Genomic DNA, 27037 nt, shown 5'->3' with positions numbered 1-27037 from the left:
TGACCTATCACCTTCATCTCCTCCCTCACTCACCTATTGTACTCTATGCTACTTTCTCCCCACCCCCACCCTCCTCTAGCTTATCTCTCCATGCTTCAGGCTCACTGCCTTTATTCCTGATGAAGGGCTTTTGCCCGAAACGTCGATTTTGCTGCTCGTCAGCTGCTGCCTGAATTGCTGTGCTCTTCCAGCACCACTGATCCAGAATCTTTCCCACATGGTATGAGTTTCTGATGCATATTCCTCTCTGACCTGGGTTCAGGAGCTCACAGGGAAAATCCTGGCAATCCTTATTTCAGGGTAAGATGTCTCAAGGTATTCACTGTTGGGTGCAAATTTATACAAAGCAGAATAGAATAAAGGCAATAAGATAATTTACTTTAACTGATCTCCAGCACTGGCACGATTAAGTGCTTCACAACTTTTATAATCACTTTTCAGAGTCCTGACGAGTATACACCTCATTACTCTGTTGTACAGTCTCATAAAGTGAACTGGTTGAAAAACCACAGGGTAATGCATGGCTGCTATCTGGCTCTAAGTATTTCATAGCCGGTTCCCAGAACAAAAACCCTCACCTTGTTTTTCCCTCAATGAACAAGACCCTGTTTTGAAGAAGCCTTTTGGAAACTTAATACATCTGGGGTTTAAAATGAGTGCGGGTGTGGAGAGAGTAGGGGTGGTGACGCTGATGAGGTTATGGGACCTAAATCATTATTGCCTGTTTCTCACTCAATACAATGTGCATTTTCAACCCTTTTGTATGAAACAGATCACTGTTTCCCTCAGGCACAAAATAATGCTACCCACAATTCTGTTACAGAGTGCCCCCGTGTGTTCCACTGCATGTCCTGCACTGTTCTCATAGCACAATAGTATGGTTTGTGACAAAATTATTGATTGTTAGTTTTTGTCTGTTCTTCACTATCTTTAAGCTCAGTGACTAATTTTTTACTTAAATGTTGCTGTTTCTATTTCCTGTTGTTTGTTTGGCCATCTGCCAATCAGCCCCACTCTTTGTCTTGTTATTGCTTCCCTTCCTGTCTGTTTCCTTCTCTCCCTCCAATCTCGTACTATTCAAGTCCTTCCAGCTCTGTTTTTCTGAGTCTCTGCATGACTGTCTGTCACTATCTGCGGTTACTTTTAAACCATCTGACCAACTAGGATGAGACTCACTGAGTTGAGGAGAAATAACTTCACTCAAAGGGGTTTGAATCTTTAGAATTCTCTACCTCAGGGGGTTATGCATGGTCTATGATTTAATACATTTAAAGCTCGAATTACAGATTTCTTTTGGTCTCTCAGAGAATTAAGGGATCTGGGGAGCAGGTAGTAAAGCGGCATTGAAGTCCAACGGTCAGCTCTGATGATACTGAATGGCAGAGCAGACTCCCGGAGCCAGCTGATCTATTCCTGTGACTCCTTTTTCTGAGTGGAAGTCTGGAGGTCCTGCAGACCCAGGTGGAATGAGGATTTGGCACCTCATCTGATCTTGACTTCGAGTGAGGGCAAGATTGGATGGCATGTAAAGTCAGCTCAGCACTTCATATTCTCATTACCTGATCTGAAAGCCGCTTGTTGTATATCCCCAATCCAGTTGACTTCACCTCATTGTCATCCAGCCTCTGGGTGGAACTTAATGCCCCACATTGAGGGTTTGATGACAGGAGGAGGATTTAATCAGATGGGAGCAGGTGGGGCCTCTGCTCCCTTCCAAGTTCTGCCTCAGTTAAATCAATGGCAGGGAGACCTGTGAATAACCTTCCCACTCTGTCACTAGTGTTGCCTTTGAATGGACAATTGATGTGCACTTAAGGGCCTTATCCCTCTGCCATCAGTAGTTACCCAGCAGCTGACGCCTTGTTGGAATCCTGAAAAGCAAATAGTTCCTGACTGTGGTTGCTAGCATCAGAAGGGGGGTGCCAGTTAAGAGGTACCCTCTCCTGTCTTTGCTTCGAGCAGCCACAACTGTTTGCATATATCCATCCACAACCCTTCCTCATCTGGGCCCTCAGTGATCCTTGGCAGGTAAAGGACCAGCCTCTGACTAGCTCGCAGTTCTTGGGGTTGGAATGCACCATCATTGTCCATAACCAGTTCAGTCTAATGGCACTGTACCCTCTCAGTCCAATTGCCAACACTGTTCTCTCTCAGAATTACTTGAATCATCCCCATCAATGTTGACTATTCGTTCTCTCTCACTGTTTCCCCTCCCATTCAATCTAAGGCTCACTTTCTTTTCTCCTTCTCCATTCACCATTCCATCTCCCACTCCGTCTCATGATCCTCACGTCAACTCACTCTCACCGTCTCCTCTCTCTCTCTCTCTCTCTCACACATCATCCCGTCCCGTGACTTTCACACTCACCATGCCTCTCACACTTGCCACTTTCTCTCACTCTCTCCATTCCCTCTTCCATCCCCTCTCACTCTCGCCATTCTCTCTCCCTCTCCCCATCCCCTCACACACCATCCCCTCTCACTCTCACCTCTTGTCCTCACTGTCCCTTCTCACACTCACCATAACCTCACCCCCTCACCAACCCCTCTCACAATCACAATCCCCTCTCATGCTCACCATCCCCTCACTCACACTATTCTCCCTCACATTCACCATCAACCCTCACTCAAACCATCCCCTCCCTCTCACCATCCTCCCTCACCCTTCACCCTTACTCCCCTCACCGTCCCCTCTCACACTCTCCATACCCTTTCATACTCACTGACTCTCTCACTGTTTCCTCTCCCCCTCACCTCCCCATAAGCTCTCACACTCACCACCCCTTCTCACTCTCCCCATCCCTTCTCATTCTTGCTGTCCCCTCTCCCTGGTACCATCTTACCACTCCCTCTGCCTCTGACTCTCCGCCTCACCATCCCCTCTCTCCATATCCTCTCACTCTCCATTTCACCAGCCCCTATCCTTTCCCCATATCACTGTCCCCCACCCCCTCATCAACCCCCTCTCCTCATCCCAACGCCTCTCCCTATTTCCTGTCACACTTCCCCTCACCATTCCTTCTCCCTCTCCCCTCCTGTGCCTTCTCTCTCTCCCCATATCCTCTCACACTCCCCCTCACTATTCTCTCTCTATCCCCTCTCCCTCTCACCACCCACTGTCCCTCTTGCCATTTCCTCTCACCTGCACCATTCCCATTTCTTCTTCTGCTTACTTTCCCATCTCCTCCTTCTTGTCCTCCGTTCCCTCCCCTTCGCCCTCTCATGAAGTCTCACAGCTCCTGACCTTTCCTCTGTTGCTGACTTCAGGAAATATACTTTTTTTCCAGAGAATTTTTAGGAGGCAGATGTCATAAGCATAATTAAGCTGAATGCTGTTGGCACGTTTTAGTGAGATGGTAGGTAAACACATGAGGCAGATGTGAGTTGGGTATGTTGAAGGCTCTTGTGCAATAGAAACACCACTTTCTGTGCAATTGACTTCTTGTGTACAAAAACAAAACTTGGCTTAAACTCCAACAGCACAGCATTCAGCCTGGATTTATGCTCAAGAATTTAGAGTGGCACTTGAACCTGCAACTTTCTATCCAGGAGGTGAGTGAGCAACTCGCTGATCTTCAGCCAACTCTGCTGGCTCTGCGTACATGCTCAGTGTTGACCTTGGCTCAGCCTCCTCAACACCTGGTTTAGCTGTGGTGCTTGGCTGTCCTCCAGATATTTCTGAATCAAGAGTTTCTCATCTCTGCATCTTCTCCAGCTGAACAGCTTACACTCTAACTTAATAGCATTCATGACAGTAGCATGCTTACCTGGCACACTGCACTCATGGCTATTCTGCTTCTGCCCTCAGTTAAGAAAGCAGTTGATTAGATTCCCTACAGTGTGGAAACAGGCCCTTCGGCCCAACAAGTCCACACCAACCCTCCGAAGAGTAACCCACCCAGACCCATTCCCCATATTTACCCCTGATTAATGCACATAATTTAGCATGACCAATTCATCTAACCTGCACATCCTTGGACTGTGGGAGGAAACTGGAGCATCCGGAGGAAACCCATGCAGACATGGGGAGAATGTGCAAACTCCACACAGACAGTTTCCCGAGGCTGGAATTGAACCCAGGTCCCTGGTGCTGTGAGGCAGCAAGGCTAACCACGGGTAACTGTACTGCCCTTAAGGTGCTAGCACATTGCTCTATAACACTACACTCAGCATAGAAGTCTCATCAGTCACATCCATGTACTATATGCTCTATTCTAAGCTCCCCTATATGGAAAGTACATAGCAAGTCAAAGGGAATGCTTCACTTCTGTCTGCTTTTGTACAGTTCATGTGTGCCTTAGAGTCAGCTCCTGAACATATATATTACACAGCAGATGAAAGGAGAGCTTCATTGCTGATTGCTTTTTATGGTTTGTGTATATCTTAGTGTCAGCCACTCTATATACACAATATACAGTGGGAGAAAGGAACTTCTTCACTCATCTGCCAATGTACAGTTCATGTGTATCTTAGTGTCAGCCTCTATATGTACAGTGGATGAAAAGGAATGCTTCATTGCTATCTTCACTACTATATGGCTAATTTTGTTTCATTAGCAGCCTTTGTACATGCAAATATGTAGTGGGTAGAAGGAAATAATTCCCTCCTGTCAGTGACCCTTTGTGACTTCATAGTAGCTTGTGTAAATGTAAAGTATCCAGTGGGTAAAGGCACTAATTCCCTCCCGGTATGTGTCTCAGTTATGTTCATGTGCATGTACAAAACACAATGGGCCATACATACATTATCATCTACTTTTCATTACTGTCTTCATGGATCAATACACCCACCACATGGAGTGATTGAGGTGGAGTAATGTGGATACATGCAAATTAGTTAAACATAGGAAGACCATGTGGGACATGATAGCCTGAGTGGTCTGTTTCAGTGTTGTGAAATACACTGTAACCTATGGTGACCAGGATCATAAGACCATATGATGTAGGAGCAGAGGTAGGTCATTCACCCCATCGAGTCTGCTTTGCCATTTCACAAGATCATGATCACTTTAATATATTAATGATCTGGATGAAGGGACAGGGGGAATTCTGGCGAAGTTCGCCGATGATACAAAGTTAGGCCGACAGGTAGGTAGTACTGAGGAGATGGGGAGGCTACAGAAAGATTTAGACAGTTCAGGAGAGTGAGTCCAGGAAATGGCTGATGAAATTCAACATGATCAAGTGTGAGGTCTTTCATTTTGGAAAAAAAGAATACAGGCATGGACTATTTTCTAACCGGTGAGAAAATTCCTAAAGCCAAAGTACAAAGGGATCTGGGAGCGCTAGTCCAGGATTCTATAATGGTTGATTTGCAGGTTGAGTCCGTGATTAAGAAATCAAATGTAATGTTGTCATTTATCTCAAGAGAGTTGGAATATAAAAACAGCTCTCGTTAGCCCCCATTTAGAATAGTGTGTCCAATTTTGGGTCCCACACCTCAGGAAGGACATACAGGCACTGGAGCATGTCCAGCTGAGATTCACACAGATGATCCCTGGAATGCTAGGCCTAATATATGATGATCGGCTGAGGATCCTGGGATTGTATTCATTATAGTTTAGAAAGTTGAGGAGAGATCTAATAGAAACATACAAGATAATGCATGGCTTAGAAAGGGTGGACGCTGAGAAGTTGTTTCCATTAGGCGGGGAGACGAGGACCCGTTGGCACAGCCTTAAAGTTAGAGCAGGTCAATTTAGAACAGAAATGAGGAGACATTTCTTGAGGCAGAGAGTGGTAAGCCTGTGGGATTCATTGCCACGGAGCGCAATGGAGGCCGGGAAGTTGGGTGTCTTCAAGACAGAGATTGATAAATTCTTGATCTCGCAAGGAATTAAAGGCTATGGGGAGAGTGCGGGTAAGTGGAATTGAAACACCCATCAGCCACGATTAAATGGCAGAGTGGAGTCGATGGGCCAAATGGCCTTGCTTCCACTCCTATGTCTTATGGTCTTTGGTCTTATGATCCTCAACACTACTTTCATGTCTTTTTTTCCTGTAACCTTTGATTCCCTTTTTGATTAATTGTTAAAAATCTCCAAGATAGAAGTCTCAGACTAAGCAAGTCTGTGTGAATGCAACCTGTGTGAGGGAAATCACGTCAGATGGAAGACAGGCCCAACTTTCCTGCTGATTCAACACTTCTTATTTGTCACAGTCATAAATTCCCTGCACATTTAGAGACAATGAATGAGGGTTATGAAGGAATCTATGAGAAACCCAGGAGTTGCTGACAAGGCCAGCACTTGAGAAGGTTGGTGGTGAGCTGCCCCTTTTTGAATGTAACAGTGAATGTCTTTCTCGGCCATTTCAGGTTCATCTAGGTTTTGGGCAAGTTGGGGATAGGTGACATGAAGGCTGTCCATGGAATTTTACAGGCTGTTGCACCTTGCAGACCCACTTGTAGGGCCCCATAAAATTCTGCTGCCATCTCCAGAACATTAATAAAGGTGTTGGATTCCAAATCCAGTGACAAAACTCTTTGTCACTGGATACCACTGAGATATGTGCAATTTCCCACTTCAAGGGAGTAAATGTATTTAATGGAAAATCAGTCGTGAATTACCTAGCTCCTGACTCCCCAAAGCCTGTCCACCATCTACAAGACACAAGTCTAGAATGTGATTGCATGCTCTCAACAGTCAATTGGCTCCCAACATGCACCAACAACTCCAAACCATTTGACACAGGACAAAGCAGTCTGCTTGATCAACACTCCATCCACCAGCTTCAACTTTCACTCTTTCTACCACTGATGCAATCTAGCTGTCCGTATCATCTAGAAAATGCACTGCAGCAGCTCCCTGATAGTGTCTTTCAAACTCACAAACTTTATTTATATCACTAAGAAAGTGAGGGACAGCAGCTGCATGGGAACCCAGCACATATAAATTCCTTTCCAAGTCACACACCATCTGACTTGAAATGAATCTCAGTTCCTTCACTGTCACTGGGTCCAAATGCTGTTTATGGGATGTGAATAAGAAGGGTGAGAGGAAATAGGGGTGTGTTGAGCATATAGATGCTAGGTTGAATGGCCTGTTTATGTGGTATAGATTCTATGTAATATTAGCCAAATGTTAAAACATCTTTATTACTTAGGCAATACAGGTGAAGACATAGGAAGTAAGAGATGACCACAGGGTCCCTTGAGCCTGCTCTACATTCAATAAGATCATGCCTCAATGTCACCATTCGATGATTTCTTTCACAACCAAAACTTAATCTTGGAAGAGAACCTAAGAGCCTAAGGTCCTGAGAAGTGATTCCATTTTCCACTTCTGCTCATACACTACAAAAGGAGAGATTCTCAATGTGGGGTGTGCTGCTCTACCCATTCAGAAAGGATGCCTCAGTGGGGAATTGAAAGACCGTTTGCTTAATCAAGAATTGCCCAGGAATGATAGTGCTGTGGTAATGCCACTGCGCTCATGTAGTAGAAATCTGGATAAATGGTTTGCAGATGTGGGTTAAATCCAAACACAGCAGTTGGTGGAATTGACAATACAATCTCGGTAATGACAAGTGTGCACAAGATTGTCATCAGACTATCTGGTTTACTGATGTCCTTCATGGAAGAAATTCCATCATCCTTGTCCGAGACTGGCTTCCACAGCCACAGTAGGGTGTGGTTGACTGCACTTGGAAACAGAGCATGAGCTGCTGTGTTGGAGGATTGTCAGCAGGGAGTTTGAAATAAGGGCGAACAGATGGTCTCTGCTTCTTGACTCAGGCTCCCCACACGCAGTCTTGAAGGTTGACAAAAGCAGCTGTTCAGGAAACACCCGACCAGCCATTGGGAGGACGAAGACGGATGAGCAGAAAACTCAATATGATCCGTCATCCCCATCTCTCAGGTGATGCAGGACAGCAATTGTTCTTCTGCTCACTGTTTGTGTATGACTGAATGCTCATGGATGTGGCAAAACCACGCCACTCTGTTTGCTTCCAAACATTTTAAGCTCCTTCCACCAGTAGCAGCAATGTGTATCATTTACAGGATGCCCTGCAGAAAATCATTAAGGATCTTCTGACACCACCACCCAAATCTACAAACTCCATTCACTGGAAAATTCTGGTCAGTAGGAGTGTGGGTACAACAGATCATCATTCAGCTCTGCATAGGACAGTGTCTCAGATTGGACAATCTAGTTATGTTCAATATATCATTTCAGTTGCATGACACTGTAATCTTTTGTTATAAATTCTGTGTCTTATGGCCCTGCTCCAGAACTATTTCATGAAGGAGCAGCACCCCGAAAGTTAGTGCTTCCAAATAAATCTGTGGGACTATAACCTGGTGTTGTGTGATTTTTAACTTTGGTTACCTACTAACCGCACTCTGGGATGACTGACACCACAGGTGCATCAGGTGTTCAATCTAGCTCACCGTTACCTTCTCCTCACAACATTAAAGGTCAGTTATGTTCACATTCCAAGAATAAATCAGAACATCCAAACTCCTTAAGGAGAGAGACTGTGCCTAGGGTTGCTGCTGAAAACTTGTTGAAACATCAGCTGTGAAACCATGTCCAATCCTCAGCATCAAGACTCTCTCTCTCTCCTCGTCCATGTGGTTTCTTGGCTATTTGAGCTGACCTACAGTTCTGAGCTCTTCTGCATTCCATGCGACCAGATATCAGGATATTCAGCACCTGAGCCTGTTCAATTGTTTAATTAGATCCCTCTGACCAAGTATCTCAACTTCATTACCCCATCTTTCTGTCATAACCCTTCATGTGCTTTCCAAAGTGTGGAATGTGTAGTCATACAGCATGGACATAGACCCTTTGGTCCAACCAGTCTATGCTAACCATAATCCCAAACAAAACTAGTCCCACCTGCCTGTGCTTGGCCCATATCCACCCAAACATTTCTTATTCATGTACTTACCTAAATGTCTTTAAAAACTGTAACTGCATCTAGATCCACCACTTCCTCTGGAAGTTCATTCCACACACGAACCAATCTCTGTAAAAAAATTGTCCCTCATGTCTTTTATAAATATTTGTCCTCTCACCCTAAAGATATGCCCCCAGTCTTAAAATCCTCCATCTTAGAGAAAAGACACTTGCCATTCACCTTATTCATCCATCATTATTTTATAAACCTCTAAAAGGTTACGTCTCAACCTCCTTCACTCCAGTGAAAAAAAGCTCCAGTCTATCCAGCCTCTCCTTATAACCCAAATTCTCTATTCCTGGCAACATGCTGACAAATCTCTTCTGAACCCTCTCCAACTTAATAATATCCTTCTTATAACAGGGAGACCAGAACTGGACACGATACTTCAGAAGAAACCTCACCAACATCCTGTACAACCTCAACATAACGTCCCAACTGTTCTGCTCAAAGGTCTGAGCAATGAAGGCTAACCACCCTATCTATTTTCTATAGGTCCTCCAATAGCAACAGAGGCATGGAGGAGCAGATTGTGATGCAGATTTTGGAAAGCAGCAGAAGTAACAGGGTTGTTGTCATGGGTGACTTTAATTTCCCTCATATTGATTGGAACCTACCTAGTTCAAATAGTTTGAATGGAGCGGTTTTTGTCAGGTAGGGTTCCCGACATAATATGTACATGGGTTGACTAGAGGGGAGACCATATTGGATTTGGTACTTGGCAACAAACCAGGCCAGGTGTCAGATATCTCGGTGGAATAAAATTTTGATGAAAATGATCACAACTCCATGAGAAGAATAGGAGCAGACAGTACGGGAAAGTATTTAAATAGGGGAGGGGGGATTGTAGTGCTATTAACAGGAAATGGGGCAGCTAACTTGGGAACAGATGAGCTCAGAGAAATTCATAACAGAAAAGTGGAGATGGTTTAGGAAGCACCTGCTGATAGTGCTGGACAGGTTTGTCCCACTGCGACAAGGAAGGGATGGTAGGGTGAAAGAACCTTGGGTGACAAGGGATGTGGAACATTTAATCAAGAGCAAGAAGGAAGCTTAATTAAGGTTGAGGAGGCAAGAATCAGACAGGGGTTTAGAGGGTTACAAGGTAGCCAGGAAGGAACTGAAGATTGGACTTAGGGGAGCTAGAAGGGGGCATGAAAAAAGCTTTAGTCGGTAGGATTAAGGAAAACCCTAAGGTTCTACACTTATATAAGCAATAAGAGGATATCCAGAGTGAGGGTAGGGCCCATCAGGGATATGGAGGGAACTTGCGCCTGGAATCGGAGGCAATAGGGGAGGTCCTTAATGAATACTTTGCTACAGTATTCACGACTGAGAGGGACCTTGATGTTTCTGAAGACAGCGTGAAACAGACTGATATGCTAGAATAGGTTGATGTTAAACAAGAGGATGTGCTGAAAATCCCCTGGGCCAGATGGGACACACCCTAGGTTACTACAGGAAGCTGGAGACAAGATTCCTGTGCCTTTAGTGATGATCTTTGCATCATCACTATCCACTGCAGTAGTGCCAGATGATTGGAGGGTGGCAAATGTTATTCCCTTGTTCAAGAAAGGGAATAGGGATAATCCTGGGAATTATAGTCTAGTCAGTCTTACATCAGTGGTGGGCAAAGTGTTGAATATGATTCTGAGAGATAGGATTTATGATTACTTGGAAAACGACAGTTTGATTAGAGATAGTCAGCATGGCTGTCATGCCTCACGGAGGGGGTTGGGGGGAGGTGGTCATGCCTCACAAACCTTACTGAATTCTTTGAGGATGTGACAAAACACATTGGTGAAGTAGAGCAGTGGATGCAGTGTTACATGGATTTAAGCAAGGTGTTTGATAAGGTTCCCCCTGGTGGGCTCATTCAGAAAGTAAGGAGACATGGGATACAGGGAAACCTGTCTGTCTGGATGCAGAACTGGCTGGCCCACAGAAGACAGAGGGTGGCGGAAGATGAAAAGTATTCATCTGGAGCTCAGTGACCAGTGGTGTTCTGCCGGGATTGGTTCTGGGACCTCTGCTCTTGTTGATTTTTATAAATGACTTGGGTGAGGAAGTGGAAGGGTGCGTTAGTAAGTTTGGTGATGACACAAAGGTTGGTGGAGTTGTGGATAGTGTGGAGGGTTGTTGTAGATTGCAACGGGACATTGACAGGATGCAGAACTGGGGAGATGTCAGAGGTAGGTTCTTTACTCAGAGAGTGGTGGGTGCATCGGATGCACTGTCAGCAGTGGTAGAAGAATCAGATACATTAGGGACATTTAAGCGACTCTTGGATAGGTACATGGAAGATGGTACAATGAAGGGTATGTAGGTTAGTCTAATCTTAGAACAGGATAAAAGGCTGTCACAACAGCGATGGCTGAAGGGCCTGTACTGTGCTGTACTGTTCCATGTTCTATATGTGATGCAAACTTTAAAGAATTATGAACATGAATCCCTAGGTCTCACTGTTCCACAACACTATGCAGGGCCTTTTAATTGTATAATTATTGCTTTTGTTTGTTTTACCAAAATTCAATTCCTCACATTTATCCAAATTAAACTTAATTTGCCACTCTTCAATCAATGACCCAATTGATCAAGATCTCTTTGTAATCTTAGATAACCTTCACTGCTCAACAATCTTGGTGTCACCTGCAGTCTTACTAACCATGCCTCTCTCTACTCATCTAAATTATTTATATAAATTACACACAAAGTGAATCCAACACCGATCCCTGTGGAACAATGCTGATCACAGGCCTCCAGTTTTAAAAAACAACCATCCACCATCACTTGCTGTCTCCTGCCATTGAGCCAATTTTGCAAGCTTTTCCTGAATCCCAGGTGATCTAACTTTACTAATTAGTCTATTATATGGAATCTTGTTAAAAGCTTTATAAAGATCAAAAAAACAATGTGTACCACTCTGCCCTCATCAATCTTCTCGGTTACTTCCTCAAAAATGCAATCAGGTTTGAGACACAGGATTTCTTTCACAAAAAACCATGCTGATTATCGCTAATCATTCTTACCTCTCAAAGTGCATATGAATCCTATTCTCAAGAATCATTTTCAACAACTTATCCACCACCAAAATCAGATTCACAGGTTGATAGTTCCCAGGCTTCCCCTTACATCCCTTCTTAAACAAAGGCACAACGTGAGCCATTTTCCAGTCATTCGGCACCTCACCTGCATTCATAGGTGATACAAATATTTTTGCATCGAGCCCTGCAATTTTCTCCCGAACTTCCCAGAAAATCCTAAGATATACTAGATCAGGTCCCGGAAATTCGTCCACCTTTATAATTTCTAAGACCACCAGCACTTCCTCTTCTTTAACGTGAATTGTTTCAAAACACCAGTATGTAATTCCCTGAGTTCTCTAGCCTCCAATTCTTTCTCCGCTGTAAAAACTTGCATGAAATATTTATTTAATATCTCTCACATCTCCTCAAGAGTCAACGCAAGGACGATCTCATTGACCTTCAAGGGGCCCCTACTCTGTCTCTAGTTGTTCTCTTAGTCTTAATGTACTAGCACAATCTCTTTGGATTATCCTTAACCTTATTTGCTAAGGCTACCTCATATCCTATTGTTGCTTTCCTGATCCCTCTCGAGAATGTTTCTACTCTTTATACTGTTCAAGACATTCATTTGAATCCAATTGTTTATATCTAAACAAGACTTGTTTTTATTCTTGACTAGAACCTCAATATCTTTATTCATCCATTGTTCTCTAATCCCATGAGCCTTACCTTTTGCTCTAACAGGAACATAATGACTCTGAACTCTTGTTATCACACTTTTGAAAATTTCCCATTTATCAGACGTCCTTTTACCTGTGAACAGTCTATTCCAATCAATTTTTGAAAGTTCTCGTCTCACACCTTTGAATTTGCCTTACTCCAGTTAAGAATTTTAATTTTGATGAAAGGTTTATCTTATTACATCACTATTTTAAATCAGGTAGAGTTATGATCACGAGATCCAAGTGTTCCCCTATTATCATTTCAGTCACTTGCCATATCTTATTACCCAACAAGGTCAAGTTTTGCGCCTTCTCCGGTTGGAACATTTACATATTGAGAAAGAAAATTTTTCGGACATATTTAACAAATTCTTCACCATCCAAACATTTAGCACGATGGTAGTCCCAGTTAATATTTGAAAAATTTAAATAATCTACTATTACAACCTTATTATTCTGAAACATAAAGAGTCATAAAGAGGTACAGCCTACACAGCACGGAAATAGACCCGTCGGTCCAACTCGTCCATGCTGACCAAATATCCTACATTAATGTAGTCCCATTTGCCAGCACTTGACCCATATCCCTCTAAACCCTTCCTATTCAGACACCCATCCGGATGCCTTTTAAATGCTGTAATTGTACCAGCTTCCTCTGTCAGCTCACTCCATACACGCACTATCCTCTGCATGAAAAAGCTGCACCTCAGATCCCTTTTAAGTCTTTCCCCTCTCACCCTAAACCTATGCCTTCTAGTTCTGGATTCCCCCAACCAATGGAAAATATCTGAGATCTCTCTACCTATTTGTTCCTGAATTTCCTTTTGACTATTGGGAGATCCATAGTACAAGTTCATCAAGGTGATGATTCCCTATTATTTCTAAATTCAACCCATATATTTTCACTGGACGATTTTTCAGAAATATCTTCTCTTGTCACAGCAGAAATATTTCCCTCAGTCAAAAACACCACTCCTCCTCAACTCTTGCCTCTTTTTCTATGCTTCCTGTAGCATTTGAAATCCAGAACAAATAAAAATATTAGCTATCAGTACCTAATGAACGTTAACACGTGAACATGAATGAAAATGCTTTGCAGATCAATATTTCCCAATCTCTCACCACTTAAGAAATTCTTTACATGTCTGTTTTCCCTACCAAAGTGATTAACTTCACAGTTTGCCACAACATAGGAGCCCTGCCCTATATGTCACACTTTTGTCCCCTCGTTTAGTCTGTCACTTGCAATTTGGTGTCAGACCCAATTTGATCTAGCTTCATGGAAAATGACCGAGCTCCTGCATGACAGTTTCACTCCCTATTTCAGCAGGATCAGTGCCTGCAGTGACAGAACTCAGTGCTGGAGACTCAACTGACCTCTCTCTCTGTCTCTTTCTGGGTTCCTTCTCCACTTATTTGCTCATTCATTGTCCTCCCATTCCTCATCATCAGATAAATACCTAGCTGCATCTTGTTTTTAAGTCAAGTTCAATGGGCTCAAAACATTAATTTTGTTTTCTGTTCAAAAATGCTGCCAGGCCTGTTCAGTTTCTCCAGCAATTTCTGATTTCATTGGTTTCAAGAGAATTTACTTCAATGCAACAGGCCTAACAGGGAAGGCAGATAAATTCAGGGCATGAGACTGTGATATCATAACACTTACAGAAATGTGGTTCAGAGATGGACAGGACTAGCAGCTTAATGTTCCAGGATACAAATGCTACAGGAAGGATAGAAAGGGGACAAGAGAGGAGGGGGACTGGTGTTTTTGATTGGGGATAGCATTACAGCTGTACTTAGGTACACCCAGGGAAGTTATTTGGGTGGAGCTGAGAAATAAGAAAGGGATGATCACCTTATTGGGATTGTATTATAGACCCCTAATAGTCAGTGGGAAATTGAGAAACAAATTTGTAAGTAGATTTCAGTTATCTGTAAGAATAATAGGGTGGTTATGGTAGGGGATTTTAACTTTCCAGACATAGACTGGGAGTGCCATAGTGTGAAGGGTTTAGAGGGAGAGGAATTTGTTAAGTGTGTACAGGAAAATTTTCTGATTCAGTATGTGGATGTACCTCATAGAGAAGGTGCAAAATATGAACTGATCTTGGGAAATAAGGCAGGGCAGGTGACTAAGGTGTCAGTGGGGGAGCACTTTGGGGCCAGTGACCATAATTCTATTAGTTTTAAAATACTGATGGAAAAGGATAGGCAGGATCTAAAAGTTGAAGTTCTAAATTGGAGGAAGTCTAATTTTGACAGTGTTAGGCAAGAGCTTTCGAAAGCTGATTGAGGGCAGATGTTCACAGGTAAAGGGATGGCTGGAAAATGGGAAGCCTTCAGAAATGAGATAACGAGAGTCCAGAGACAGTATATATCTGTTCGGGTGAAAGGCAAGGCTTATGGGTGTAGGTAAAAACAATGACTGCAGATGCTGGAAACCAGATTCTAGATTAGAGTGGTGCTGGAAAAGCACAGCAGTTCAGACAGCATCCAAGGAGCAGGAAAATCGATGTTTCGGGCAAAAGCCCTTCATCAGGAATATAATGAAGGGCTTTTGCCCGAAACGTCGATTTTCCTGCTTATGGGTCGAGGGAATGCTGGGTGACTAGAGAAATTGAGGTTTTGGTTATGGAAAACAAGGAAGCATATGTTAGGTATAGACAGGAGATATCGAGTGAATCCTTAGAAGAGTATAATGGCAGTAGGAGTATACTTAAGAGGGAAATCAGGAGGGCAAAAAGGGGATAAGAGATAGCTTTGGCAAATAGAGTTAAGGAGCATCCAAAGGGATTTTATAAATACATTAAGGACAAAAGGGCAACTAGGGACAGAACAGGGCCCCTCAAAGATCTGCAAGGAAGCCTATAGGTGGAGCTGCAGAACATGGGGCAGCTGCTAAATGTATATTTACATCAGTGTTTACTATGGAGGAGGACGTGGAAGATATAGAATCTGGGGAAATAGATAGTGAAGTCTTGAAAAATGTCCATACTTCAGAGGAGGAAGTGCTGGATGTCTTAAAACGCATAAAAGTGGATAAATCCCCAGGATCTGATCAGGTGTACCCTAGAATTCTGTAGAAGCTACAGAAGTGATTGCTGGGCCTCTTGCTGAGATATTTGTATCATCAATAGTCACAGGTGAGGTGCCAGAAGACTGGAGTTTGGCTAACGTGGTACCACTGTTTAAGAAAGGTGATAAGGACAAGCCAGGGAACTATAAACCAGTGAGCCTGACATCAGTGGTGGGCAAGTTGTTGGAGGGAATCCTGAGGGACAGGATTTACATGTACTTGGAAAGGCAAAGACTGAGTAAGGATAGTCAACATAGCTTTGCGCTTGGGAAATCTTGTCTCACGAACTTGATTGAATTTTTTGAAGAAGCAACAAAGTGGATTGATGAGGCCAGAGCAGCAAACGTGATCTATATAGACTTCAGTAAGGTGTTCCACGAGGTTACTCATGGGAGACTGGTTAGCAAGGTTAGGTCAAATGGAATACAGGGAGAACCGGCCATTTGGATACAAAGGTTGGTGGTGGAGGGTTGCTTTTCAGACTGGAGGCCTGTGACCAGTGGTGTGCCAGAAGGATCGGTGCTGTGTCCGCTGCTTTTTGTCATTTATATAAATGATTTCAATGTGAACAAAGGAAGTACAGCTAGTAAGTTTGCAGATGACATCAAAATTGGAGGTGTGGTGGAGAGTGAAGAAGGTTACCTCAGATTACAACAGGATCTTGATAAGATGAGCCAATGGGCTGAATGGCAGATGGAGTTTAATTTAGTTTAATTTTGGAAAAGCAAATCAAAGTAGAACTTGTACACTTAATGGTAATTGTACACTGGGAAGCTTTGCTGAACAGAGAGACCTTGGAGTGCAGGTTCATAGTCCCTTGAAAGTAGAATTACAAGTAGATAGGGTAGTGAAGAAGGCATTTCCTTTATTGGTCAGAGAATTGAGTACAGGAGTTGGGAGGTCATGTTGTGCTGTACAGGACATTGCTTAGGCCACGTTTAGAATACTGCATGCAGTTCTGGTCTCCTTCCTATTGGAAGGATGTTGTGAAACCTGAAAGGGTTCAGAAAAGATTTACAAGGATGTTGCCAGGGATTTGAGCTGTAGGGAGAGCCTGAATAGGCTGGGGCTGTTTTACCTGGAGTGTCAGAGGCTGAGGGGCGACCTTGTAGAGGTTTATAAATTCAAGGGGCATGGATAAGATAATTAAACAAAGTATTTTCCCTGGGGTGGAGGAGTCCAGAACTAGAGGGCATAGGTTTAGGGTGAGAGGGGAAAGCTATAAAAGGGACCTAAGGAGTAGTGTTTTCACACAGAGGGTGGTGCGTGTATGGAATGAGCTGCCAGAGGAAATGGTGGAGACTGGCACAATTAGAGCATTTAAAAGGCATCTGGATGAATATATGAAAGGAAGAGTTTCGAGGGATATTGGCCAAGTGCTAGCAAATGGGACTAGATTAGGTTGGGATATCTGGTCGGCATGGACGAGTTGGACGAAGGTTCTGTTTCCATGTTGTACATCTCTATGACTCAATGACTAATTTCATATTAGGTTTCAGCATGATGTGGTTAATTCTGAAACAAATTTAAATAACAAAGCAAATTGCAGAAATTAGCTGAAAAGATATGATGTTTGGAAATAACTCACCAATCCTAATGAACACATATTCCATTTAGGAAGTGACATAGTCACTGTTAACTACTCACAGTTAACTTATAGAATCATATAGTGCAGAGGAAAGCTTCAGCCCATCGTGTTTATACCACCAAAAAAAGCTAAGAACAGTATTAGATTACAACATGAAAACTTACAATGGTGCTAAAAAGTATTGTTAACTTCATGATTGGAAGGGCTTTAGACTTAAGAAATTAATAAAGAGGGAGAAATTAGGTTATTTATGAGAGTAAAACAGCAATGTTTTTCATTATTAACTAATTCATATTATTATTTTTATCTAAATGGTAATAGATTGGGAAAGGGGGAGGTCATGTACACTTGTCACAGAAAGTAAGCAGATGCAGTCTTAAATATCCATCCATCTTGACCATCCATATCCCTCTGGAGTAGAACATTTCAAAGGTTAACAATCCTTTGAGTGAAGAACCTTCTCCTCATCTCAGTCCTGAATGATCAGTCTCTTAATCTGAAATTGTGCCCTCTTGTTCTAGATTCCCTGGCCGAGAGGAAACAACCTCGAAGTCTCCTCCCTGTCAAGCTATTTCGGAACATTGTATGTCTCAAACAGATCACCCTGTCATTCTTCTATAGCCAAGAGGGCATCAGTGGAGCGAGGGAAGGGGCTGTGTCCTACTAATGCAGAATCAGAGAAACTCTCTGACCAAGAGACAGAACGGGGGAGGGGTGTTGGGACAGGGTGTTTGTCTCAGGAGCAAAGGTGAACCAGATAAAAGGTGAACCAGATAAAAGATGAACCAGATAAAAGGTAAACCCACAGACTGAATTCATCCTTATTCATTTCAGTTAAGAAAAGCACTGAAGTGTGGATTTAGTGATGCTGTATAGGGGAGAACAAACAGCAAAACAGAACAAGATAAATTGCATATTTTTCTTGGCTTAATTTGAGTCGGGCCTTAATTTCCATGTAACGCACCAATTAAAACGTTTGCTTTGCTTGCTGATCCTAATTCTTAGTTCAGAATCAGTGACGTCTCCTCTCCTGACCGTTTACAATAGTACAGGATGGTTGCCGTGTGTTAGCTGGGAATCAGTAGGCACGCTGGGAGAAACGCTTTATCATTAGTTGTCTGACAACCCGTTATTATCAGGGCACTTAAAACCCACAGTTTTGATCCAGTCTGTCCTGAAAGGATGATGTAGCATATTGTTACTCCCAATCTTAAACACAGCCTGTCCCAGTTTCATTTGACTGTATTTCTTTCTCTTCCCCGTCACCCGCTGCAAGGACGATGGGATGCAGTCACACGCTTAGTCGTGACAAGTGACTAGAGGCGGTCGGTTTGCAAAGAAACCACCGATATGTTTGCTGGTTCCCGGTGGAATGCGCGAGAGGAAGGGAAGGCACCATTCCTGCTGTGAACATTTTATCCATTCCAATACCAGCCTTAGATTGGTGGGTAAATCGAAGATTTTTCACATCAAGTCTCAATCCAGAGACGTCAGCCCATAACCTAATCGACAGCACGACTGGGAGTGCAGCAGTTAATGGGATATTGTTTTTATTAATGAAACGTTAAATTAAAGCGCCATCTGACCTCTTGAGATGGATACAAGTGATGCCATGGCATGACTTGTCGAACAACAAGGGAGTTTTAGATTAGATTAGATTAGATTACTTACAGTGTGGAAACAGGCCCTTCGGCCCAACAAGTCCACACCGACCCGCCGAAGCGTAACCCACCCCGACCCATTCCCCTATATTTACCCCTTCACCTAACACTACGGGCAATTTAGCATGGCCAATTCACCTAACCTGCACATTTTTGGGCTGTGGGAGGAAACCGGAGCATCCGGAGGAAACCCACGCAGACACGGGGAGAATGTGCAAACTCCACACAGAGGCAGGAATTGAACCCGGGTCTCTGGCGCTGTGAGGCAGCAGTGCTAACCACTGTGCCACTGTACCACCATGTCGCCCACTGTTCACATGGAAATATTTATCACAGCAGCAAATTCATTCCAATGCTGTTTGCCACTTCATTTGCTACCTTACAACAGTAACTAACAACAAAGTTCCATCATTGGGCATAAAGAAATTTGAGACATCTTGAGGTTGTGAAAGGCACTAAATCAGTGCAAGACTTCCTTTTGCTAAATCCATGGAGCTAATAATTGACAAAGGATGCAAAAGTGATCAGAAAAAAGAAGTTTTGAACAGTGAATGGTTAGGGTCTAGAAGCCTGAAAGTATAGTGGTGTCCGTTTCGATCAAGGCATTCAAGTGGGAGTTAGATTGCTTTCTGGAAATGAAGAATATGCATGGTTATGGCAAAAAGGAAGAAGAATGACATGGAGTGAATTGCTTGCTTGGAGAGCTGATGTAGACTCGAAGCTGAGTGGTCTCCTTTGCACCATAACAATTCTGTGATAATGGTGCTCTGAAGAGGGGGTCACTGGACCCAAAATATTGACTCTGCTTTCTCTCCATAGTTGCCGCGATGCCTGCTGAGTTTCTCCAGCAATTTGTGTTTTTATCCGTGGCAGTGGTCCTAAGATAAGGAGTCCCATTGTGGAGGTAGGTGGTGATGGTGGAGGCGGGAGGTGGGGGAGGAGGGTTATGGGAAGACGCAGGAATATCCTCATCTCCCTTTTCAGATATCCATTATCTGATGAATTTGCAAATGATATTATTATCCCAATATTTAATGCCGTCATATCAAATCAAATTACTTTTAGGCCACTATTATGATATAACTGTTTCACAGAGTTTTTCAGATTGAGATTTTGACACACGAGTGGAAAATGAGACTGGGAGAATGATAATGGCGAGCAGATACATAATGTGATGGAGTGAGAAACTGGATATGTGGATAGTGTGTTTAGCTAGATTTGTGATAAAGATGGATATTTGATATGGAAGGCTTATTCTGAGACAGCAGTAGGTCCCACATGACTGATTTCTGTGATTAAATCTCACTCTCATGCATGAAAACTTCCAACTTATTGCCCATCAGGTATTCACTGCTTTACCAGCACATCTAATACAACAGGAGCTAAAATTACTGACCATTCATTAAAACTTGAATGCCTGCTTCAATTTGACAGTTTTAGTGTGGAGCCAATATTTATTGTCTCCATTCAATTATCTCTGAGTGGTGAGTATTGATGCAATAGTAAACAGAGAGCTTTAATCTGTATTTAACACAGACTGGTGAAAAAGTCTGTCACCACAACATAGTCCATCCAAACAACAGTCCATCCATCATCACAATGTAATACCCACCATTACAACATGCTATGCATTATTGTAACTCACAGTCCATCATTACAACACACAGCCTGTCACCTCAATTCGACCCATCATCACAACACAGTCTGTCACTACAGTTAACAAACTATATGATACCACAACACACAGCCTATCATTACAAGACACAGTCTATCATCACAACATTGACAGTGCTTTGAGATGAAGATGGACTGTGTTGTGATGGATTGTGCATTGTGGTGATGGACTGTTTGTTGTAATGATTAACATTACAACATAACAACAACTAGTCCATCATCACACTACACAATCCATCAACAAAAAATGAAGTCTGTGATCTAAAAACACAGTACATCATCACAACAGACTGTCAATCATTACAACAAACAGTCCATCACCACCACACAACACAGTCCATTGCCGACAGCACACAGACCACCACCACAAAATACAAACATGACCACAAGACATAGTGCATCACTATAACACACTTCCAACACCACAATGCACATACTATCATCACAAAACCTGTAAACACCACAATACCATTACAACATTCAGTCCATGACCAAAGCAACAGTGTGAGGTCACTACATACAGAATGTCATCACAATGCATAATCCAATTTCACAATACATTACATTTTCAAAACACAGTCAAATCATCAGAAAGAGAATCCAGATTGACAACAATCAAAGCTCATAACATGTACATCATCTTGATAACACACAATTATCACAACAGAGGCCAACATCACAACATGGATAAGCATCTCAATTCACAGTCAATCATCAACTCACACATTCTATTTTCACAACATACATTCCGTTATCACAAAACACACTTCATCACCCCAACACACTGTTCATTAGCAATACACACTTTCCATCATTACAACACACAGGTGAACACTACAACACAGCGTTGATCATAACAACACACGTTTCACTATCACAGCACAAAGTCCTTCACCATAAGGTACAGTCTCTTGCCACATGGCGCAGTCTATTAGTACAACACACAGTCCAACAGTGGAACATGCCCGCCATCAAGACAATCCAAGGCTATTATCATAATACTCTACATCAACATAACACAACCATGAGACATAGTGCATTATTATAACACACAGTCTATTATTTTAACACAGTTCATCACCACACCTCACAGTTCATCATGTGAACACAAAATCCATCATCAAAAATACAGCCTATCAACACAATAAATTCAAACATGACAACACACAGGATATGGCCACAACACAGTTCACCACAACACATAATCCATCATCACACACAATCTATCAACACAAAACCCAGTAAATTATCAAAACACATAGTCCATCACATCACACATTCCACCATCACAAACAGTTCATCACCACAACATGATTTATTCTTATAACACACGGTTCATTGCTATAACACAGGTCCATTGCCACAGCACATGGTTGAAAAAAAGGTATCTGCTCATTTTTCTGTGTGAAATGGAAAAAGAATCGTTCTAAAAAAAAATCAAGCATTGTTGTGAATGGTTGAATTTTTAAAATGCAAGTAACTTGTAACTCATTGCAAGTACTGTTAACACAGCTCTGTCCAGTAGTGGAAACCGAGTTACAGATGAGCTGGACCTAATGGTTGGGTACAAGTGGAGATTCAGCCAGAGACAAGTAGTTGATTGATAACTAGTCACTAGAATGGTCTTCTTTCTGCCAATAACATGTGGTTGACTCCCATGTAGCTGAACAGCTTGGGATTGAGAATGAGTTAGGGAGAAGCCATCAGATCTCTGCAAGCTCAGCAACTGTCTCTCTTCTTGACAGAAAAAAAAGTAAGCTTGAAAAAAAACAATTTATTTTTCCTTCAGCATTTGACCTGAGCTGCAAATTTTAGTTAACGTATCAGAGACCTTTATAGATATGAAGCAGCCCCCCTGTGCCTGCTGGAAATAAATGAAACTATCCAAGGATGTTCTGATCAGCACAAGAATCATTTCAGCGATTCCTGTAAACAAGGACTTCTAAACTGTTTTCCTATTTTTACCCATCACCCATATTAATTTTCTCTGTCTGTGTTTATCTATTTGTGTGTAAAAGGAGTTTATAAGGGGGTTAGTGTTTTAACCAGCAGTCATAAATTCAAAACTCGTAATTGTTTATATGTAGTTAGGAATATATTTACTGTAATAAATATAAATTATCCTTGCATATAGAAACATGGTCTGTGCTTTCTGTCCATCTGGGTCTGGTAATTTGGAGCATTCTGCATACATTTTGAAGTTCATAAATTTGGGGATAACTCCAAGAATAACAGGGCCTGATTTTCAGCATGCTATCACATTGGAAGCATTACAAAGTTTGGTGACTCATTCAGGACAGATAAATTTGAAACAGAGGCAGGGAGAATTTGTGCTGTATTAGCAAATATGTTTGGAGGAAAACACCAGACTCAATACTGTATTCAAGACATAGCACAGGAAACACAAAAGATTTCCTGTAAGTGGCAGGATTGTCTCTGGCAGTCTTAACAGGATTTTCAAAGACCAGCTTGATTGACTTGGCAGGTAAACTGTGTAACACAGCTGTGAAGGTAGATATGATTAAGGCACTGGCACAACACTTGCGTTCAGATGAAGCACAAGCAAGACCAGATACTATACACATTTGGCATTCAGTTACAGTTAAGGCTGCGTGAACATGAGGAGAGAATAAGGAATCTAGAGATGACGGAAAAAGACACAAAAAGAGCAGAGAAAGAACGGGAAAGGGAAATAATAATGGAAATGTAAAGAATGGAAAGGACAAAACTAAAGTTATAATTGCAAAGGGAAAGGGAAGTGAGAGAAGGTAGAATCAAATATGAAGCTGTCAAGAGATGTTATTCTCTTAAAGGAATGTAGTAATCCACTAATTTTCATAATAACAACTCATGTTAAGGACCAAAGTTTGGCAAATGGTAGACAGACAGTTATAACAGCTGCTGAACTCTAAAACTAAACCCTGCTTTCTGTGGTTGTCAAATTTGAAGGGGATAGAAAGTGGGAGTGTGAAAAGAAGGCAAGTAGCCAGGGTAACGAATGAATAGTTGGGAATGCCCTCAATCATAAGGAAAAGTACTGAGGATGAAAGTTTGAAGCTGAGTTTTTCTATTGTAACGAGATGGGACACGTTGGCTCAGAATGCTGGAGGTCGATAGGGAAACCCATTGGATTTGTTGGAGCTTGAAAGAATGAGTACGAAAAGGAAATTCAGAAGGAAAAGGCCTCCGATTGTACTGTAGCTGTAACTACTACTAACAGACTTGACATGGACACTATTGATATATTCTCTCTCACGAGCTGCCTGAGGAAGGAACGAGGGCTCTGAAAGTTTGTGGTTTCAAACAAACCTGTTGGACTATAACCTGGTGTCATGTGATTTTTCATGTTGAGAGTGAAGAAATAACACAGAGGGTAGATCAGAGATATAAAAGGCTTTGGTCTAAAGGTAAGATAACTGCTTCATCTTCAAAGAAGGCATAAACGCACCTAAACATAATCAGGGATACATGGGCCACCCAAATTCTCTTGCTGGAGAAAGATTCAATTTTCCCTCCACAGGGTTGAAAGACAAAGTGTTGGTAAATGGAATAGGTTATGGATGTAGGTTTGCTCGCTGAGCTGTTTCGTCACCCTACTAGGTAACATCTTCAGTGGGCCTCCGGGTGAAGCACTGCTGATAATTCCTGCTTTCTATTTTATATGTTTGGGTTTCTTTGGGTTGGCGATGTCATCTCCTGTGGTGATGCCATTTCCTGTTCTTTTTCTCAGGGGGTGGTAGATGGGAGTCTAACTCGATGTGTTTGTTGATAGAGTTCCCGTTGGAATGCCATGCTTCTAGGAATTCTTGTGTGTGTCTCTGTTTGGCTTGTCCTAGGATGGATGTTTTGTCCCAGTCAAAGTGGTGTCCTTCCTTATCTGTATGTAAGGATACTAGTGAGAGAGGGTCATGTCATTTTGTGGCATGAAATTCCTAGAAGCATGGCATTCCAATGGGAACTCTATCAACAAACATATCGAGTTAGACCCCATCTACCACCCCCTGAGAAAAAAGCACAGGAAATGACATCACCACAGGAAATGACATCACCAACCCACAGAAACCCAAACATATAAATAGAAAAGCAGGAATTATCAGCAGTGCTTCACCCAGAGGCCCACTGAAGATGTTACCTAGTAGAGTGACGAAACATCTAGAAACGAACCTTCCAGCTCAGCGAGCAAACCTACATCCCAGAACCTCAACCTGAGCTACAAATCTTCTCAAAACATACTAAGACCAATGGAATAGGTGGAGGGTGTGTCAAGGTTTTATTGTAAGACGTCAAGTTAGTGTGTGATTTGTTGTCTAGATTCGTGGTAGTTGGGGTAGTTTAAAAATTATTTTTGGATACTTCCGCAAAATGAATTATCAGTATTGGGTGTTTAAGGCTAAAGAGACAGAACCATTTCAATAACAGGGTCTGTGCATTTTCTCATACTTTGTTGTGACCAGAGTAATGGCTAAGCAAAGCCCATTATCAGAGTGCACACTAATACTGCAAGCAAATGCTCAGGTAGCTGAAATTCAATTTAAGAATGAGAATAATTCAAAAGAGGTGTTTGGAATGTCTTTGTTAATTCAGATTCAGGAAGGAGATCCAGAGGTAAATAAACTAGCAAAGACAGCTCACAGTGAAGATGAAAGAATTGTGGAGTATTATTATAGCGAAAGCAGAGTTCAATGAGGAAGTAGAGATCTCACAGATCTGTGAACAAAGAATGGATGTTTACTCATCTAATAGTGGCACCGCCCACATATTCTAAGGAGATATTGAGAGTAGCACATGAAATTCCTTTGGTAGAGCATATGGGAACTTGGAGAATGCAGACATCAATAAACAGGGAGACGGCCAGGACTTCATAAAGATGTGCAGTTCTTTTAGACATGTCATACATGTCAGATGGTAGGAAAACCTTACCATGTAACCAGACCAGACTTTTGAGACTCATACTATATTGTAAAGAAAAATTTAGTTGGGTGTTAGTAGATTGTGATGGGCTACTAATGAAAATGACAGCAGTACATCACTACATCCTTACAATGAAGGAGATGTCAACCCGACTCCCAGAAGCTATTCCTTTAAAGATGATTACAACTTGGATAGAAATGGAGAAGTTAACTTAGTTGTTTTTGCTTATTAAGAACTACCAATTGAGGTACAATCTGACCTGGGTTCTAACTTTATGTCTAAAGTTTTCTAGGAAGTCATTAGATTTAGGTATAAAGCAATTTAAATCAACTGTGTAAAACTCACAAATATAGGGAGATTTGAAAAAATACCTTCAGTCTCAAAAACCATGACTCAAGCATTCCATCACAAAATCCCACAGTATATCCTAAATTAGTGGATAGCGGTGCAGTTGGTGAGGGAAATGAGGGAGGCTGATTGCACACTATCTCCAGGACACATGGTCTGTGTTGGAGGTACCATAGGAGAAAGTGAGGACTGCAGATGCTGGAGATCAGAGCTTAAAAATGTGTTGCTGGAAACCTGCTGCGCTTGGAGGTACCATACCCAAGCAACATGAGCTGGTGAAAGGGAACAAGAAGGTGGAGCAGGTTGACTGAAAGGCTGCATTAGTTGCTCACTGGAATTACTGTGCAAGCAGTCAGAGACCACTGTGGTAACCCATAGTCACTTGTGAGCTTGGCAGATCGTACAAAAAAAATGCTGTCATTTACTATTTATTGGACACACCTCCAGAGAAATGCATTACAGAGATAACACACATTAAGAACCTTAAGGACGTGAATAAGCTAAATCTGACTGACAGTTCAACCTGGAGAAATGACAAGATGAACACAAAAGCTCCAAAAGCTAGTGCTTCCAAATAAACCTGTTGGACTATAATCTGGTGTTGTGTGACTTTTAACTTTGTCCACCCCAGTCCAACACCGGCACCTCCACATCATGAACATAAAAGTTGGCAAGTATGAAGACTTGCAGGTTGTGCATTTTTCTGTCCTGTAGTTGGTTCAGAAATTAATGGAAGGCAGAAAATTTATTACCTCTGTATATGTGGCTGTGTCTTCTCGGAAAGTGCTATGAAAGAGATAAAGAATAAAGCTTGCCATAAGTGTATGAAATGTTTCAAAGACGATGATGTGATTATACTGAATGGGGGTAAAGAAAAAAATAGCAGACCTCCAAAGGAAAATGGAGGAAAGAAAATTTAAAGTCAAACTACTGAAGAAGGCAAAGAAGTCGAAGGCAATAGAATCTTCATCAAAATCTGCACTTAATCAAGAAATTGCAGGGGCATTGACCCAGAAACTCCCTGTACTCACTCCTGTGTAGTGAGTACAGGGAGTTAGGAAAGAGGCTGAAAAGCGAAACATCAAGTGTAGTAATCTCTGCATTTCTACCAGGGCCACATGCTAATGT

At 42.2% G+C, this 27037-nt stretch overlaps 1 protein-coding gene and 1 pseudogene across 20 annotated transcripts in view; one reads left to right on the top strand and one right to left on the bottom strand.

The window, feature by feature from the left end:
* Positions 1-27037, bottom strand: part of LOC122541389 (ras/Rap GTPase-activating protein SynGAP-like) — a 1066559-nt gene that overhangs the window by 477984 nt on the left and 561538 nt on the right. The window lies entirely within an intron of this gene.
* On the top strand, positions 26128-26950 carry LOC122541577 (replication termination factor 2 pseudogene; annotated as a pseudogene).

Source organism: Chiloscyllium plagiosum, unplaced genomic scaffold (genome assembly GCF_037043375.1).
Source record: "Chiloscyllium plagiosum isolate Xiang-an unplaced genomic scaffold, Cpla_swu_hap1 HiC_scaffold_35, whole genome shotgun sequence".
Classification (NCBI taxonomy): Eukaryota; Metazoa; Chordata; class Chondrichthyes; order Orectolobiformes; family Hemiscylliidae; genus Chiloscyllium; species Chiloscyllium plagiosum.
Note: the sequence above shows the minus strand (reverse complement) of the source record. Positions and strands in the feature narration are given on the sequence as shown.